Genomic DNA, 19,482 nt, shown 5'->3' on the forward strand with positions numbered 1-19,482 from the left:
CCCACTCGCTTTCTGTATCTCTCTCTTTCTGTCACACACACACACACACACTCACGAGATGAAGACACTCAGCAGTTATTTTGGGGTTTCCTGTCTCTTGGTGGCTCAGGCTCACAGGTGCAGGGTGCCAGCGAGTTGGGCCTCCAGCCAGGCCTAGTGGAGCACATGCCACTGGGGCCAGAGACAGTGACACACCACACACTGCCCCCCGAGACCATCCGTGTGTGTGTGGATGGGTGAGTACGAGGGTGTGTGTGCGAGTTTGTGCATGTGTGTGCGTGCCCTTGCTCGAGCTTGCGTGTGTGTGCGGGTGCGTGTACCCATGTGTGTGACATGCTCACGCGTGTGTCCATCTGCATGTGTGTGTGTGTACATCTCCTTTTGTGTGTGTACGCCTTCATGCATGAGTGTATTTGTGTGGAGGTCGTAGTGCTATCTCCAAGAGTTCAGAGGTCAACCATCACCAAAAAGGAGGCAGCTTGTAAAAGCCACCAGGGAAGGCCACCGGCTCCTCCCTCGCCCCCGGGCTGCAGATGCCCAGGCCCACACAACGGTGCGTTTCTTGGGGCGACACAGAGGGCCCGCTGTGCTCCGGAGCTCCAGAGCTGTGACGCTCCGATTAAGACCCGGCGTGCCGGACGGACGGAGAGGGGACGCAAAACACATCTGGCATCCACGCACACACACATGCACACACGTACATACACACTCAGTCACACACACGTACAAGCATAGTCTCACACACACACTAACACACGCGCTCATATACGCATTCACGCACACACACAAAACAGGACATAGTCAGAGAAGAGCTGACAACACAAGCGGAAGAGAGGAGCTGAGCAGCGAGGCTGTGTGTGTGTGTGTGTGTGTGTGTGTGTGTGTGTGTGTGTGTGTGTGTGTGTGTGTGTGTGTGTGTGTGTGTGTGTGTGTGTGTGTGTGTGTGTGTGTGTGTGGGGCCAGCTTTGTGCTCAGTGCGTGTAGTAATGGCTCCATGACTGCCATGGCATGTCTAATCAAATGGAGAAAAAAATTATAGATACATTTATAGATAACAAATGATAATGGTGCACCTGAGGTGGGTCATGATGATATATCCAAGCTTTGTCCGGTGCACATATAACCGATTATTTTCAATGTCACTTTCCAAGTCTGTACATCGTGTCGCTGTCGGATGAAAACCTCGTAACTGAATATTTGCCAAATTAAATGTTTTTAAATGTATTGAAAGCAGTAACTCCCCTGAATGCACTCTGAACATTTCATTACTCTAGGACCAAGAAAATGTATTGAAAATAGCTTCTGAAGTTTCGTAATTGTATGTTCGAAGACATTGTGCTTTTGTGAATTTATGTCTTTGAATAGGTTCTAACTTAGAATGTTACCATGTTGTTTAAAATGACAATGCCCCTGAAGCTGGTGTTTGGAGGATATATTGGCACAGGTGTTGTTAGGCCCGAGACGAAGTCAGCTGTCGACAAACTGTGCCAATATATCCTCCAAACACCGGCTTCGAGGGCTTTATCACTTTTATACAACGCGTTACCAACATATTCAAATAATGATTGACACACTTTCAATTTATTTATACTATTTCATCCTTCCACAAGATATAGTCCCAACACAAATCTAGGGTTGCTACTCAAGCCGACTGGTCGTTCGTTCTATCGGTTCGGTTGCTAGAGACGCGACCCAGTCATTCAGTCTTTTTTGTTCTGTATCGATTGTTTGTTCTAAATGTTCCATTGCCATACTGGCTGGCAACGTTCTTATCGCCTGCTTGCTAGCTAGTCAACTACGGCTAACTTACAGTCACGTCAAAAAGTGCAGCCAGAATAACAGCAAAGTAATTGCATTTGCATTTGTTTATGCTGTTTTCTAGTGACATTTATTTGGATACATCCATAGTAATGAGCTCAATCATCAGGACACGTTCAGAGGAGCTAGCCAACAACACAGCTAAAACAATCACTTCAAACTGAAGCTGGAAAGACTGCAAACTAGCTGCACTTCGTTTCCATTTACCTTTTTTCAATAGACATTTCTTTGTATATACAGTATCCATACAAATTATGCCAGCTGATTCATCATTTCGACTGGCTGAGAAAAGCTGCCTACCTGTCTGTCTCAACCCGACTCCCGACACGTTCATTACTATGGGACAGCTGGAGATCAAATTTGAATATTGAAACAATGTTGCAAATGTCTGAGAGACAGACACCAAGGTTTATACAAATCTCTGCTGTTGATAACGAAATGTCTAGAAGCTTTTTATATTGGAGATCAAGTTTACAAATTGCCTGGCTGGGCTGATGAGACAGTGGATTACGCAGTCAGATGGAACCGAGTAAATCGGCATTTTAACGTCATAGATTTAGCCGGTGGTAACTTGTGGAATAGACACCGACTGGAATGCGGTTTTAACCGATCATCATTCAGGTTGAGACCCACCCATTGTATAAATAGTATGAGAGGACATGTCCATCAATGTATGGACTATCTCTTCAGGGTGACCTCCGTTCCCTCTGAACAACAGTCAGAATATCATTACCAATTGTTCCCATTCCAACTGCCTAGGGGTACCATCTCTTAATTATAGTAATAATGTTGTCCCTTTCATTTCATTCAAATCACTTTATTTTCACGTATGGGGTTGTGTGGAGTTTTGCATACAAATAGTAAATAACAGACGATCTAGGACAGAGCATACAGTACCAAATTGCTGTTAGCTATAATAATATCTGTGGTGTATTGAAGGGCTGAGCTCGAGGCTTATACCGTTGTGTTTTGATTCACAGGGTGTGCAGCAGGGGTGCGTGGGTGCACCTCTCTGCATTAGGGCTGCAGTCACAGTGCAGGACGCTACTAGCGGTGGCGGTTGGGACGGGGGCGGGAAGTGGGGGCAGCGGGGGTGCAGAGATGGAGCACACCTCTGGTAAACAAGATTGCATCACTTCCCCTCTGGTTGTCAACCAACCAACTAGCCACTCCCATGGCGATGACTCATTTACACCTCCAGGTTCCTAGGTTGCCAGTTTCACCTCAAACCAATAGTTGTTTTCCAGTGGGGAACCCCACCTAAAGGTTAGCCTCAAAGGACTGCACCTGGCAACCTGATTGGCTGATTGACCTTTATTTGATTTGTGAAAACTAGTGGACTAATTTAATGAGACACCAAATCTATCAAATGTCATGTTGTCAGTCACTTGCCTATACAGTGATATGTTTTTTCCCAGGATGATGTTATTTATTTTGTCCACTAACCACTAAGTCACAATATTGTGTGTGTGTGTGTGTGTGTGTGTGTGTGTGTGTGTGTGTGTGTGTGTGTGTGTGTGTGTGTGTGTGTGTGTGTGTGTGTGTGTGTGTGAGATTGACACATTGCAGAGGCGTACCGGTAGGCTCTTTGTGCCCAGCTGTGGACTCAATAAAGGCCCATCTGGACACAATAGGGCCTATCTGAGGCCTCCTGTCCTGTGACTGTCCTGTCTCGGACTGTGTCCAAACACCATGAGCTTTGAGCCTGTATACCACTCCATCCCAGTGAGCACGAGACATTGAAAAGACGTCTTTTCAGTGTCTTGTGCTCATAGGGATCCTTCTCTCCACTAGCTAAAGACAAAGACACTATCTTAGTACCAAAAAGAAGCCATGGGGGAGTTGCCCCAACTCTCCCAAGAGACTGTGACTGTGAATGTTAAGCTTATCCGTTGAGCTAGGTATGTTTGTGTCATTTCAAATTACACTGTATATTTTCTCCTTGGTTACTCTTTCCTTGTTAATGATTCTAACCATAGCGTCTTTCTATTATCAGTGTCATCAGCCACTCACTTAACCAAAGTATAAATAGACCTTAAACAAAGCTTCACATATTTCAGCATTTATCATGACACTATCAGAAGGTGTTAAGGTAAGTGACAACATATATATATATATATATATGTATATATATATGTGTATATATATTTTTTTTTATTGAATATTAAAACATACAATCTACTTGCAGTGAAGCCGCTCAACATCCACATCACGTTAAGGGGCAATACTTAGAGTTTACGAAAAGAGGACACATACTTACAGTACCAGTTAAAAGTAGGGTTATTCTTAATTGTCATTATTTTCTACACTGTAGAATAATAGTGAAGACATCAAAACTATGAAATAACACATATGGAATCATGTTGTAACCAAAAAAGTGTTAAACAAATCAAAATATATTTGAGATTCTTCAAAGTAGCCACCCATTACCTTGATGACAGCTTTTGGCATTCTCTCAACCAGCTTCACCGGGGAATCCTTTTCCAACAGTCTTGAAGGAGATCCCACATAAGCTGAGCACTTGTTGGCTGCGTTTTCCTTCACTCTGCGGTCCAACTCATCCCAAACAATCTCAATTGGGTTGAGGTCAGATGACTGTGGAGGCCAGGTCGTCTGATGCAGCACTCCATCACTCTTCTTCTTGGCCAAATAGCCCTTACACAGCCGGGAGGTGTGTTGGGTCATTGTCCTGTTGAAAAACAAATGATAGTCCCACTAAGCGCAAACCAGATGGGATGGCATATCGCTGCAGAATGCTGTGGTAGCCATGCTGGTTAAGTGTGCCTTGAATTCTAAATAAATCACTGACAGTGTCACCAGCAAAGCTCCGGGCACACCATCGCACCTCCTCCTCCATGCTTCACAGTGGGAACCACACATGTGGAGATCATCGGTTCACCTTTTCTGCATCTCACAAAGACACGGTGTCAAATGATTCCAAATGTCACATTTTGACCAAATGATGTCCATTGCTTGTGTTTCTTGGCCCAAGCAAGTCTCTTATTATTATTGGTGTCCTTTAGCAGTGGTTTCTTTGCAGCAATTCGACCATGAAGGCCTGGTTCACGTAGTCTCCTCTGAACAGTTGAGGTTGAGATGTGTCTGTTACTTGAACTCTGAAGCATTTATTTGGGCTGCAATTTCTGAGGCTGGTAACTCTAACGAACTTATCCTCTGCAGCAGAGGTACCTCTGGGTCTTCCCTTCCTGTGGCGGTCCTCATGAGATCCAGTTTCATCATAGCGCTTGATGATTTTTGCGACTGCACTTGAAGAAACCTTAAAAGTTCTTGAGATTTTCCGGATTGACTGGCCTTCATGTCTTAAAGTAATGATGGACTGTCATTTCTCTTTGCTTATTTGAGCTGTTCTTAATATGGACTTGGTCTTTTACCAAATAGGGCTATCTTCTGTATACCTACCTTGTCACAACACAACTGATTGGCTCAAACACATTAAGAAGGAAAGAAATTCCACAAATTAACTTTTAACAAGGCACACCTGTTAATTGATATGCATTCCAGGTGACTACCTCATGAAGCTGGTTGAGAGAATGCCAAGAGTGTGCCAAGCCGTCATCAAGGAAAAGGGTTGTTACTTTGAAGAATCTCAAATACAAAACATATTTTGATTTGTTTCACTTTTTTGGTTACTACATGACCCCACATGTGTTATTTCATTGTTTTGATGTCTTCACTATTATTCTGCAATGTAGAAAATATTCAAAATAAAGAAAAACCCTTGATTGTGTAGATGTGTCCAAACTTTTGTCTGGCACTGTATAAGTAACGGCCTTTGCGTCAGTCCTTCAGTTTTCTGTACGCTAGTCACACAAACAACACACTAGCTGTGCTAACTCTGCAGATTTTAATCTCCTGTTTCTTTGAATTGCATGATATGGTTCTGCTTCCTGATAAGAGCTATGGAGTGGTAAAGATAGTTGGTGTGTGTGTGTGTGTGAGCGTGTGCACACAAGAGGGAGAGAGAATGAAAGAAGAGAGATTCAGGAGGAAACCATGTTTGACACTTCTCCATGCAGCTGCTCCCAAACACCCACACTCTTCCTGTTGGAGTGTGTGTGTGTGTGTGTGTGTGTGTGTGTGTGTGTGTGTGTGTGTGTGTGTGTGTGTGTGTGAGTGCGCGCGCACACATGCATGTAGGCCGGCTATTGGATGTGTACATGGCTCTACATAGATACTTTTATGTATCGTATTAATTATCTCATATGTAAATACTTTGTCCAACTGTTTTCCATTCACTACAGAAAGTGAGCATATGACCATGTAAAAGATACCGCATAGCTACCCTATGAGCAAAATATGTATTTTTGGTTGAAAAGATGTTAAAGCACCAGTGCAGTCAACATGATTTCCCTGTGTTTTACATATATATATATATATATATATATATATATATATATATATATATATATATATATATATATATATATATATATATATCCACACAATGGGGTTGGAATAATACTTTGAAATTGTGGAAATTATGCTAATGCACTTGTACTGTAAGAGCTGTTTGAAAAGACGGCCTGAAATTTCTGCCTGTTTTGGTGGAATGGAGTTTTGGCCTTCCATGGTGTTATCACCAGGCAGTAAATTAGTTAATAGACCAATAAGAAAGATGGTTCCAAACCTGTCTGCTAATAACAGCTAGTTTTCAGTTTTCCCCTCCCCACTCAGACCATTCCCAGACAGCTTACAAGCTATTTTTGTTTATTTTATATTTAGATAAAAATAGCTGCGTTGGACCTTTTTAAAAATATGTTGAAAAGACTTTGTGCTTACTGATACCATTCAGTAACCTATTTATGACTGAGAACAGCCACAGAGATATGAATAAGTCGACTAACCTTAACCCACTGTAGCTCCGTGAGGCCCATGCTACGCAGCAGGATTGTCAAACAAAACTGGCCTCAAAAAACATCCGGTGGTGGTAGCTTGGCCTGGCAGCTTGTGGATGGAAAACGTTACGGTGAGTGTGTGACCACACACCCCCCCACACACACACACACACACACACCTATATGTGTGAACCCATCCTCCCACTGCGTAGGTAGGCGCCTCAGCTCATTGAGGGTGGAAGTGACTAGTGATAGGTAGATTAGGTACAGAGGGTTCAGGACAAACAGTGATGTTTGTTGTGGTGAGTTGTTTCCATTGTAAATATACTGCTCATCAGCAACGACAGCTCTAGATATGACTGGTCACATCCGAATGAACTGACTGGCTAGTTCATAGCAGCCAGACCTCTCCACTCAGGTGAAGCTTGGTTGGGACCTTACATGTGCTGAGAGGGTCTTACTCGACCTGTTTTTAAACACACACTACACACGCACACACATGCAAATACACGTGTGCGTGCACACACATGCGCATACTCACAAACACACATGCACAGTGGGCAAAATAAGTTACTACTATATTAATTACACAGAAATGATGAATGACTAATATTACTGACTAAAACGTCATTCAGACATAACCATTAAGCATGCCCGTGTCTTATAGCTGTTACGTTGCATTACCATCCAATGTGAGTATAATGGATTCTATGGTGTTTATTAGAAAAGCGAAGATGCTAGCATGTTGACCGTGGGGCCGTTCTTCTTTTCTTTCTTTCTCTTGCTCTTCAAGGCCGTGTGACAACAGAACATGACAGGGAGAGTGTGAGCTGTGGTGAGCCACAGACCAAAATAACTCTAGTACTTGTTTTATAGAACCCATGTGCACCCACCCACACACAGATGCACACACAGACACATGCAGATACACAGACACTCACACAGCCTGACACACACACACAAGTGCACACACAGTTGCACGCATGCACACATACACACACACACACACGTGTACACATACAGATTCAAACACACAGTTACACGCATGCAAGTGCACACACACAAGTGCCCCCAGAGAAGAAGGCCTCTTGTTGGGCTGATCAGTGAAGATGGTGGGAGAAGCTCCATATACGCTGAGTATACAAACATTTAAGAACACCTGCTCTTTCCATGACATAGCTTTCACCTGGTCAGTCTATGATCCCTTATTGATGTCACTTGTTAAGTCCACTTCAATCAGTCTAGATGAAGTGGAGGAGACAGTTTAAAGAAGGATTTTTAAGCCTTCGAGACAATTGAGACATGGATTGTGTATGTGTGCCGTTCAGAAGGTGAATGGGCAAGTCAAAAGATTTAAGTGCCTTTGAACGGGGCATGGTAGTAGGTGCCAGATGCACGGTTTGTGTCAAAAACTGCAATGCCGCTGGGTTTTTCACGCTCAACAGTTTCCCGTGTGTATCAAGAATGGTCCACCACCCAAAGGACATCCAGCCAACTTAACACAACTGTGGGAAACATTGGAGTCAACATGGGCCAGCATCCCTGTGGAACGCTTTCCACACCTTGTAGAGTCCATGCCCTGACTAATTGAGGCTCTTCTGAGGGCAAAAGGGTGTGCAACTCAATATTAGGAAGGTGCTGCTAATGTTTGGTATAGTCAGTGTATACGCCACCATGATGACAACACACAGGATAAGCATTCAGGCCAACGGTATAGCATATGATACCAATGTCTGTTCTTTTCTACCTACTTTAGACTATTTGCAACCATCACAACAGGATATTGTACTACACCTTCATTGTCATTGGTTGTCGGGAAAAATGGACTGTGTTTTATGGTTGAGCGACAGCGCCGGGTAGCCCTTCCTCTCTGTGGTTAGCATGCTATTGTGATGCACAGTATGTGTGCGTGTCGGTCGAGGGCCACCCTGTTGCCACAGCAACGGCACCTGGCTGAGTTAGTGTGGGCAGAGGGAGGGCATGTGGGGGGGGGGGGGGGGGGGGGGGTGGACGGGTGGACGGGTAGAGGGATCGACCCAGCCCACCTGTCAGCAGGCCCTGGCCACAAACGACTCTTTTTCATCCTCCCCGTGCTGTACTCTTTCTCTGTATCAGGCATCTCTCTGTGTGTCTGCAGCCTGTGACGCATGTGGCCTACACACACTGACATAATGTACAGTATGTACACACAAATTCCATGTGCATACACATGCATACACAGATTTACACAGGTACACACACTCGTATGCTCATGCACACATGCTCAAAGCATGTGCACACACGCACATACACATGTTCACAAGAGTGAAAAATATCTTCTATCTCAAGGCCATCAGATTGTTAAATGTCACTAACACAGTGAGGCTACTGCCAACGTACAGACTTGAAATCATTGGCCACTTTAATAAGTGGATCACTAGTCACTTTAATAATGCCACTTTAACAAAGTTTACATATCTTGCATTACTCATCTTATATGTACAGTATATACTGTATTTTATACCATCTATTGCATCTTGCCTATGCCGCTCTGTCATTGCTCATCCATATATTTATATGTATATATTCTTATTCCATCCCTTTACTTAGATTTGTGTGTATTAGGTAGTTGTTGTGGAATTGTTAGATATTGCTGCACTGTCGGAACTAGAAGCGCAAGCATTTTGCTACACTTGCATTAACATCTGCTAACCATGTGTATGTGACCAATAAAATTTTGATTTGATTTGAATCCCCACCCACACACACTCACACACATGAAAACATACCCAAGCTCTCAGACATCCACACCCTTCTTAGTTACTGTGAGATTCCCACCACGGTGGCTCCCTCTCTCCCTCCTCTCTGTGCCGTTATCTTAGCATCATGCTCCGTGTTCCTCTAGGAAGCACTGAATAAACCAGACCAGGGAAGCTAAAGCTGATCTTGGGAGGACCCCATCTTTCTCAGTACACAGTACAATAGGCCTGATGTTGACATGGGCTGTAACACACACACACACACACACACACACACACACACACACACACACACACACACACACACACACACACACACACACACACACACACACTGTGTCTTATCAATGTGAGTGGAGCTGCTTCCCTCTCAGTCAGTAACACCAGGTCTCCACCACCACTCCTAGTTCCTCTGACTGAGGAGAAAGAGGAGAGCCCTTCATCCTGTTGCCTATAAACCAAGGCCTCGTGTTTGGACAAGGCTAGAATCTCTTTGCCACACTTCCAGCTCTCCTATTCAACTCGAGGAAGCCAGAGGGATATCGAGGTTTAGACATAGACCAGAAAGTCCAATATGACTAACTGTTGAACGACGATGTGTGTTCCGTTAGCTTTTTTTTTTACTGCAGAACCAGAGGCCTGACCTTCTCAAAAGCTTTTTTTCCCTGATATACAATCTAGCTAAAGGGAGATACTATACTGCTCCTCTCAATCTATTTTCTGAAGTAAATGCTAAATAGCACTTCATTTCTATGATTAACTCTCTCGTCCTCGTCCGCTCTCTCCATATCTGCCTCTTTCTCTCTCCATCTCTGCCTCTTTATCTCTCTCTCGCTCTCTCCTCAGGGAGGAAGAGTGGCAGCTCCTGCAGGCACCCTGTCACGCTGGCATAGTGGCATCATTCTAAAACTGGTATTAGGCATTTCCTGCTGTGTCCGTTGGCGGGTGGAAATCTCTGTGTGTGTGTGTGTGTGTGTGTGTGTGTGTGTGTGTGTGTGTGTGTGTGTGTGTGTGTATGGGCGGAACGCACCTGGTCCACGCAGCTGTGGGGATCCTAGCAGGGGGGAGATAGAGGGAGAGAGAGAGGGATGGGAGGAGACGAATGAGGCCCTGTGTGTTACTATGGGGCCCGGAGAACTCTGTCTGACAGAGAGGGAGAGCTCTGTGTGAGTGTGCGCACATATCTGTGTGCTGTCAACTCTTACAAAAAAATATTTGTATTATTGTCTGGAATGCTTGTTTGAATTCATTAAATTCATAAAAACTAGTAAAGCCAAGATTTACTTTTCCTCAGCTTGGCGACAGCATTTAAAAGCAACTGGTTGGGGGAACAAAATGGCGCCGTAGAGAGAACATGGTGTTTCAGTGAGCTCACGCGGTATTCGTAAATCTATATCCTTACATTAATCTCCTAGCTTGAAAAAGTGGTAGAATTGGCAAAATAAGTTACCTTACAATGAGTCTTGGCGACTATTTCTCAAAAATCTCCGACAACATGCCCAACAGAGCTACTAAGAAGTCGACCAAAACCGTCATCCCTGTAGAGGTGCAGGACGAGCTAGCTAACGTTAGCGAATCTAACAACATTGCGGATCCAGGCACAATGGACCTGGTGATTCAAAGGATGACAGATAACATTACTAAAGTGATCGATATTAAGATAAGAACGGTCCTGGAAGCAATAGCAGGCCATTCAGCTGAACTACAGAGGGTTGTCAAACGTGTTGATGAGGCGGAAGGAAGAATTGCTACTGTGGAAACTTCAACTACATCCATGGACACTAAGATAAAAGCACTTGAGAAGCAGGTGCGCGAAATGGCGGAGCACATTGACGACTTGGATAATCGAGGACGCAGATGCAATATCCGTGTTGTGGGACTCCCGGAAAATTCTGAAGGGACACGTTCAGTAAAAATTTTTGAGGAATGGATCCCTGGCTACCTACAAATGGACACTAAGGCTGGTCGTGTGAAGCTAGACAGAGCACATCGCTCTCAAGCACCGATACCCGGTCCCAATCAGCGCCCACGACCAGTGGTTATAAAGTTCCACAACTTTACCGACAAGCAGCGCGTCATGGATGCGGCTAGAAACATCGGTTCTGACGGTAGTCAACGTAAAGGTCCAAAGGTCTCATTCTTCAATGATTATTCCACAGCGGTTGTACGAAGGCGCAAAGCGTTTGATGAGGTGAAGGCTCGACTCAAGAGAATGAAGATCGACTACGCACTGCTGTACCCGGCCACATTGAAGATTATGGTCAACGGATCGCCTAAAAAACTCTACACATCTGAAGAGGCTGCTGCGTTTATTGACTCTCTCGGGTAAATAACCTTAAGCTGCACCTCCGCAGCATTGGATAACGTCTTATTTTATTTTGAATCTGATCATGAAACAGTGGTGTAAGTTCTCATGTGCTCCTGTTCAGTAATATTCGTATCGGTATTATTTTTCTTGCTAAAGTAACTGCCGCCGTAGCTCAGACTGAGATATGTGTGAACCTATATTGGTGCCCAGGCTTGGTTTTAGGTGGAAGAGCCTCAATCTTCTTCTATTGATTTTAATTTCCACATATATAAAGGATGAGGCTATTGAGTGGCAATGCGGACTTAAGAGTCTACATTGGAAAGTTGAAATCCCCTGCATGTTAGCTAGTGGGAAAACCCCCTTTTGGATTTTTACATGTTTAATTTTTGGGTTTTGTATAGTTCGAGTTCAGGGTTCATATCGTTTGTTTACGCTCAGTGAGATAGAGGAGAGTTCAACACATGGAAAAAGGTACCACCCCATTTTTACAGTAAGATTCAGTCTGGATATTGAATGGTCAAAGCGCGATGGCAGGTAACAGACTACGTGTATGTACATGGAACATTAGAGGGAGCCATAACCCCATTAAAAGGAAGAAGATACTATCCTTTTTGAAAAAAGAAAATATTGATATTGCCCTGTTACAAGAAACCCATTTGAATGATAAGGAGCATCTGAAATTACAACAAGGGGGGTTTGGTCAAGTGTATTTTTCATCATTTACATCCAGAAGTAGAGGTGTAGCAATTCTTGTGAAAAAGAACCTGCCACTTAAGGTCTTGAAGTGTGTGAAAGATAAATTGGGTCGCTTTGTTATAATTAATGGTACTTTACAAGGGCAGAGCATTTCCATAATGAATATTTACTTCCCCCCCTGCCCACCCCCCTGACTTCCTCACTAAGGTATTTCTAGACTTTTCAGAATTAAACTCAGACACTGCAGTGGTCGGAGGGGATTTTAATTGTTTGTTGAACCCCCTTATTGATAAGCTTCCCAGTGGTATAGCCTCGCTCTCTCCTCAAGCTAAGTCACTTACAGCCATTTGTGATGATCTGGGGTATGCTGATGTTTGGAGAGCTTTTCATCCCTCCAACAGAGAGTTAACTTTTTTCTCTGCACCTCATGGATGTCAGACTAGAATAGATTACTTTTTTATGCCCAGGACGTCGCTGCAGTCTGTTTTATCCGCTAGGATAGGAAGCATAGTCATATCTGATCATGCGGAGGTGATCCTGGACATAAAACTCAACGGGGCATTCAATCAGTCAAGACATTGGAGGTTGAATACAACCATTCTTAAAGACCATACATTCACATCATATTTTATTACAGAGTTTAAAGCATTTTTCCCTATTAACTCTCAATCAACAGATAACCCCTCGCTCCTTTGGGAAACCTGTAAGGCGTACGCCAGGGGTCTGATTATGTCATACGCAGCCACTAAGAGGCGGAAAAAGCGTGAAAAGCAAAAAACACTAGAGGGTGAATTGGGAACTAAAGAGAAGGACTACATTAAAACTCCCACTCCTGCCCTATTAAAGGAAATAGCAGTCATTAGATCAACGCTGGACTCCCTCCTAACACAGGACGCTGAAAAGAAAATGAGATTTGTCAAGCAAAAGCTATATGAACATGGCGATAAGCCAGGAAAGTACTTGGCGTACCTAGCTAAAAAGAGAGCTGACTCACAGTCAATTGCGCCTATTACTGATTCTGATGGCAATCATTTATATGAAAATAAATTGATAAATGACTCATTTAAGACATTTTATGCAAATCTTTACGCCTCAGAACTGCCAAATGACGCACCCAAGTTAATGGAGAACTTCTTTTCTAAGATTGAGCTCCCTACTATCTCCGAAGAACAGAAGTCTCTCCTTAATGCCCCTATTACTGAGGAAGAGATAATGTCCGCAATTAAGAATCTGCAAAATGGTAAGGCCCCAGGACCGGACGGGTTTTGTAGTGAGTTCTATAAAGAGTTCCATGGCCTGATCCTTGAGCCATTGCGTGATATGTTTAACCACTCATTTTCAAATGACCAGCTCCCCCAAACGCTGCGAGAAGCCAACATATCACTTATTCTCAAAAAGGGAAAATGTCCGGAGTCTTGTTCCTCGTACAGACCAATCTCCCTTCTGAATGTGGATAGAAAATTGCTTTCTAAAATTCTAGCCACAAGATTAGAGGACTCACTGCCACTGATTGTGAAAGGAGACCAAACTGGCTTCATTAAGGGACGTAGGTCATGTAACAATGTCAGACGGCTCCTTAATGTAATTGAAGTCTACCAACAAAGTGCTATGGATGGTCTTGTGCTCTCCCTAGATGCTGAGAAAGCATTTGATCGTGTGGAGTGGTCTTACCTATTCTTTGCTCTAAATAAATTTGGTCTGGGGGACAACTTTATAAAATGGGTGAAAGTTTTATATGATGATCCTCAGGCTGCTGTCCTTACTAATGGACTACGGTCAAATAGCTTCTCTATACACAGAGGTACCAGACAGGGCTGTCCTCTGTCCCCCCTCCTATTTGCACTTGTTATGGAACCACTGGCCGAGGCCATCAGGGTAACGCCTGCTATACAGGGGCTGCTCATTGGTGATGTTCACCATAAAATAAGCTTGTATGCTGATGATGTCCTGATATTTATTTCTAATCCCGAGACTTCAATCACATCTCTGATTAACACTATTGAGTTATTCAGCGAATTCTCAGGCTACAAGATTAACCTAACTAAATCAGAGGCTATGCCACTTGGTAACCTTCACTCTGTACCTAACACTTCTCCCCCCTTCCCTTTTAAATGGTCTCCCTCAGGTTTTACGAATCTGGGTATATTTGTAACTCCTAAATTCCAACAAATGTACAAAGCCAATTTTGTTCCCTTGTTTGACACAATAAGACAGGATCTGGAGCGCTGGAACTCGCTTCCGATTTCATGGTTGGGTAGAATATCCCTCTTGAAAATGAACATTTTACCTAGGCTACTTTACCCAATCCAAATGATCCCAGTATTACTCTCCAATAAGGTAATAAAGGATGTAAATGGATGGCTAAGTTCCTTTATATGGAGTAAACGCAAGCCAAGACTTAAGATGGCAATATTGCAGCTGCCAAATTCTATGGGTGGCTTGGATCTACCCAATATCAGGCTCTATCAGTGGTGTGCCCACCTATGTTATATCTCAGACTGGACCACAAACGATGACTCCTCTATTTGGTTAGACATTGAGACTTCTCTTTCAAAATACCCTTTACAGGACCTTTTGTTTCTCACAAGTTTCAAGTCTGTAAAAGATTGCTGTAACAACCCCATTACACTTAACACACTCAAAGTATGGAGGTCAGTTCAACGTTTCCTGGGAAGGTCCAAACTAACCTCTGCTCTTACCCCAATTCTTAACAACCCAGATTTTGTCCCAGGATTGCTGGATGCTGGCTTTAACGTTTGGCTTAATAACGGCATACGCAGACTAAATGACTTATTTGCGGATAAGATTTTATTGTCATTTGAGCAGATGGTCGAGAAATATCAACTCCCAAAGCAGGACTTTTTCCGTTTCCTACAAGTAAGACACTATATTCTGAAGAGCACCACCTTAATTGGTAACCCTGATATGTCTGTCATTGAAAGAATGCTTTTTTCCCCACAAAGGAAAATGTCTGTAAGTCTGTTTTATGATGCTTTAAGGTCCTTTTCCGCTGTCGACACACAGAGAGTGAAACAAGTGTGGGAGAAAGAACTGTCTGTTACCATTGACGAAGAGATGTGGGAGGACATTTGGAAATATGCAAAAACAATATCTATATGTAATCGTACTAGAGCAATTCAATTAAGAATAATACACAGATTGCATATATCCCCAAATCGCAGACATGCATTTAGCCCCGCTTCCTCCTCTCCTCAGTGTCTCAAATGTAAAACTGATACAGGCACCCTAACACATTGTTTATGGTCATGTCCCAAAATACAAAGATATTGGTCTGGTGTTCTGCAAGAGATTGAAAAGATCCTAGGGGTCGATCTAGAATTGGACCCAGTTTCTCTACTGTTAGTTCTCCCTAGTAGGCATGTAACTTCTGTGGGTAAGAGGAGGCTTTACAACATCCTCACCTTCGCAGCGAGAAAAAACATACTTTTACAGTGGATTAGTGATAAGGTTCCCTCTATTAAAGATTGGCATAAGATACTATTTGAATGGGTCCCGCTGGAATATCTGACATGTACATTGCACTCTAAGACAGATCAGTTCTACAAAGTATGGGAACCTTACCTAAATTACCTAGAACCTGAAGTATCAGCTATTATGCTGCAAGGATTCTCTTAGAATGGTGATCTATGTATTCCAGAATTACACTGTACGGTCCGTGTGAGGAACTCAACTTCTTGGTTTAAACTGAGCATTTTATTTTATTTATTTATTATGTCTTTATTGTTATTTTTTTTTTCTGTTTATGTTTGTTTAAAATGTATGTATTGAGGGATGCAATGAGGGGGATGGGGTGAGAGAAGCGGGGAGAGGGAAACGGTGGGTGTGTGTGTACGTGCGTGCATACATACGGATATGTGTAAGCGAGTGCTGTTTTTTTTGCCTTGTCTTTGTTGTTGTATCTCTTAATATGGGTGAAAATTGTGAAACTCCAATAAAAAATACTGTTACAAAAAAAAAAAAACTGGTTTATCTGATGGGGGAGATCAGAAAGGGACTTGAACACCAAGGGTCAACAATATTGCTATTTTCTTATTAAAGTAGGGAGGGAACACAACATACTGTATGCTTTTGATCCCCTTGACATTTTCACAATACTCTATCTCCATATTGTTGGAAAGGATCCCTCCCTGTTTTTCCGTTGAAATTATATTGGTCAGAGGTTGGACAACACAGTTTGGGTGTTTCATATTTGATGAGTTACTTTATTAACAAAGTCAAATCTGGAGCTTATTAAAGCAGCCAAGCCATTATCATAAGTTCAAACCATTACCTTACGAAACTATTTTTCAGTATAAGTTTCAAGTATTGTTAGCAAGGCCAGCCCCAGGCATAAGCGGTCGTATATATTTTTGTATATATTTTTTGGGGGGGCGAAACTCAGTCAGGGTCTCAGCTGTTGAGAGTTAGAATAATAGAATGCACAAGGTGCAAGTTAAAGACTAGGGGAGTTAGGTCTAGATTCAATCCGTACTGCAGGAGATCTGCATTGTAGCGCGATTGACATTTAAATTCAAAGTCGACATGTTCGCGGAGACTGCATTCACAGTAAACGCTGCATATGTCCGCACAGTCGGAAATGACCTTTAAATGTCAATTGCGCTATAACGTTGATCTTCCGCTGTCCGGAGTGAATTTAGCCCTAAGTTGAGGATTGAGTTGTTGTTAGTTGGGATGCAGTTGCAATTCTTAGGGTCTTCTGCAGAGGGAGCAAGTCATCTGGAAAACAGGGAATACATCGTTCAGAACGATCACGTATCTCTACTAGTAGATGTAACATACTTGACCTGGGATAGTGGTGCTTATTAAAGTAGGCTCAAGTGTTTTAGAATAATGTGGGGGGGACACACACACACACAGCAGCCCACCTGGATGTCTAGTCTATCAGTGGATCTGAGTGCTGGTTATTTGATAATAGTACGGAACGGTCAACATCAAACAGGCAGAGACGACAGGGCTTTCATTCACAGAGTCCGTTCATAATTATTCCAGTTGAACACAACACCTTCTATAGAAGATCTGCCTTCAAACACCAATCAATGCCCCGACCCCCTAATGTTTATATGCTAACTGTTAGTCTTCTACTGATCCCAAGATGTCTTTTGAACGTGGTTTCAACCCAAAATATATCTTTTCAACAAAGAATATGTATTTTCAACATCTTTGCTCATAGGGGCTAGCATAATGCTTTGTACAGTATTTAGGATAGTGACCTCTACTGTAAGGCTAATGCTTTGTACTTTGTCCTTATACAGTTTATGATCAATAGTAAATGGAAATGTGATTCTTATCATGTCTGAGCTGGTGTCCTTCAGTATTGAAAACCTGTTCCAGGAATTAGGCCGGGAGTTGTAACCCCCCCTGACCGTACACCTCTACCAAGGGTCTCATGCTATGGACCAGGGATGGGCAACTGGCTGCATGGAGCCAGAGGCCCCACTTTTGTAGGCCCATGGCCCATTTGTCTTGTTTTACTCCGTCGGGATATCAACTTACTGTTGAGAGTTAGAATAATAGAATACACTATGTGCAATCTCAAAATTTGGCTGCGCATCAGCAGTTACTCAATTAGCCCATGTCAGCTAAACATTTTTACATTGGTGAATGAGTCTAGCGGCCAGCTATATAAACTTGTAGTAAGCATGGTTGAATTACCGACCTGGGTGGGGCCCGATTATCATCAATTATCACGTTAAAAACGGCAAACATTTGCCTCCACCCTATGGCGAAATGTGTACCATTTCAGAAGATTATCTGTAAAATTGCTAATTTTTCTCTCCGCCACATAGAATTGCAGGAAATGACCTTTAAAAGGTCAAATGTTTTATCTTCGCTAGCACGAGAGGGGCCACTAAAATGTTTTGCTTGCAAGGTGTGTGTGTATGTGGGGGTGGGGGGCCCCCATGATGAGTTCCGTTTTTTTGTGGTGCCTACCCGGTCAAAGTTGCCCATCCTTGATATAGGCCATATAATGTGTTAGAAAATTGAAAAAGCTCTGAACTATCCGTTTAGACTCCAGTACTACCTACCTACAGCTTATGGAAAAGTAGATAATTGCTCTTTTAGTATTTGTCCAGTAGGTTTCCTCAAGGAGAAAGCCCCCACTTCAAAGATAATAAAACTAAAACACTATAGTAAATACTACAGTAATGTCTAAAAACACTACAGTAGTTAAGTAGTATACAGTATACTATAGTTTTTAACTATACTAATACTACAGTATTTATACTATAGTAAACTGTAAATACTACAGTATACTACAGTCATGTCCACAAAAACACTATAGTATATAAATATAGTAATGCTACAGTATTTTTATACCATAATCGTTTGTCATGTTGGGTAGTCTCCATTGAAACAAGTGACTTGTCCTCTCTTTCCTGCCATACAAAGCTATGACACACACACACACACACACACTTCTCAGTCTAAAAGCCATTACCCTTCCACCTCTCCCTCCCTTATCAACCAACATCCCCACTTTTGTTTTTCTTACTTCGTTTGCTAAGCCCTCCAAATTGTTCCTAGTTGTTGTTTTTGTTATCGTTTGTTTGTTCCTCCAACGACCCTATAGCCTGAGTGGCCATATACCTCTGGTCAAACTGACAAAACACACACAACCATCTTCTTCCTTATCTGTCTCTTGCTCTCTGTTAGGGCCAATCAGACACCTCGCTGGCTGCCATAGCCGGAGACACGCGCTAGCGACCCTCACTTCAATTAGCTCCTCCGCACGGCGCCCAATTTCACGGCTATAACCCCCCGCCAAGCCCCCACTAGGCTCCCAGCAAGGACCAACGCACCCCATCCATCACCTGCACCCTAGGGGAGGACTAGGGGAGAGGGGACGGGGGTGAGGAAGGGGGCGTGCGCTGGCTGGAGTGACGGATTGCTCCTCAGATGGAGAGAGTGAGACTGGGTAACTTTGACCTGGCTTACAGGCTGTTATGAAGAGAGAGAGGTGGTTGGTTTTCACTGCTGGCTTCCTGTCCTGTGTGTGTGGATGCATAATGTGAATGGTTTAATGTGTATTCAGTGTTCACTGGGT

General features: G+C 43.1%; 1 pseudogene; it reads left to right on the forward strand.

Annotated features, from left to right (window-relative positions):
- The first annotated feature begins 18,478 nt into the window (after positions 1–18,478).
- Positions 18,479–18,537, forward strand: LOC115162748 (uncharacterized; annotated as a pseudogene).
- Positions 18,538–19,482: the final 945 nt, after the last annotated feature.

The sequence above is a fragment of the Salmo trutta genome, chromosome 25 (genome assembly GCF_901001165.1).
Source record: "Salmo trutta chromosome 25, fSalTru1.1, whole genome shotgun sequence".
NCBI classification, from domain to species: domain Eukaryota; kingdom Metazoa; phylum Chordata; class Actinopteri; order Salmoniformes; family Salmonidae; genus Salmo; species Salmo trutta.